Raw genomic sequence first — 1213 nt, 5'->3', positions numbered from 1 at the left:
CAGTTCGAGATAAGCCAAGACGGTTAACTGGGACAAAATTTTGAGGAAGGCCTCAAAATTCCAACAGGGTTCATCGGCAGTTTGGGACAACTTTGAATACTTCCCAGCAAGTAATCAGACAGATCTCAAAACACCAACTCCGGATGACGTTCATTAAATTTGAAGTGACATGACACTTGGCAGTGACTTTTTCCAAACATTACATTTCAAAATCTATTTTCCTTAAAAAAAAAAAACTTTTCCTTCATGTTTCAATTATATTTGCATAAAAAAAATAAAATGTTTTGTCTTATTTATCAAGAAGCGGGAGATCGGAGAAATCAACAGGAGATAGCAAGACAAGGAGCAGACAATCGAAGATATCGACACAGATCAGTTCATTTTGTAAAAAACTAACAATTTTTCTGTGGATGCAGGAAATATTTTATGCTTCTTATACCAAGAATCGAGAATATGAGTAGCATTACTTTATTCAAATGCTCAGCAAGGCAAGGTTCATAACGAACATGCAATTACGTTCGGAGATGGGGCAAATGAAAACCTTGAAGAGAGAAATATTATTATTTTCCAGCAACTAAAGATACCTGGAAGATATTTATCTGCATTATATTCTCAGACATGATAATATTCATACCCTGAAGGTTATTTATATCGTATTGTCGAATGAGACGATACCACTACCCGGAGAATTATTTATATCGTATTGTCAAATGAGATGATACCACTACTTCGAGAGTCATTTTTATTTATATTGTCGACTGAGACGATATCACTACCCGGAGAGTCATTTATATCGTATTGGCAAATGAGATGATACCACTACTCCGAGGGTCATTTTTATTTATATTGTCGATTGAGACGATACCGCCATCCAAAAGATACCCAGAAGATCACATATGTTGCTCGGTGAAGCATTATCTTCATTTGGTATCAAGGAGGCATCACCAAAAGAAATCATGCATCGCGAGAAAAGAGGTTCATGCATTGCAAGAAAAAGATTCATGCATTGCAAAAGAAGATCCATGCATCGCGAGAAAAGGGGTTCATGCATTGCAAGAAAAAGGTTCATGCATTGCAAAAGAAGATCCATGCATCGCGGAAAAAGATTCATGCATTGCAAAAAGAGAGATTCATGCATTGCAAGAGAAGATCCATGCATCGCGGAAAAAAGATTCATGCATTGCAAGAGAGAGATTCATGCATTGCAAGAGAA

Source organism: Solanum tuberosum, unplaced genomic scaffold (assembly GCF_000226075.1).
Source record: "Solanum tuberosum cultivar DM 1-3 516 R44 unplaced genomic scaffold, SolTub_3.0 scf00032, whole genome shotgun sequence".
In the NCBI taxonomy this organism is placed as follows: domain Eukaryota; kingdom Viridiplantae; phylum Streptophyta; class Magnoliopsida; order Solanales; family Solanaceae; genus Solanum; species Solanum tuberosum.
Note: the sequence above shows the minus strand (reverse complement) of the source record.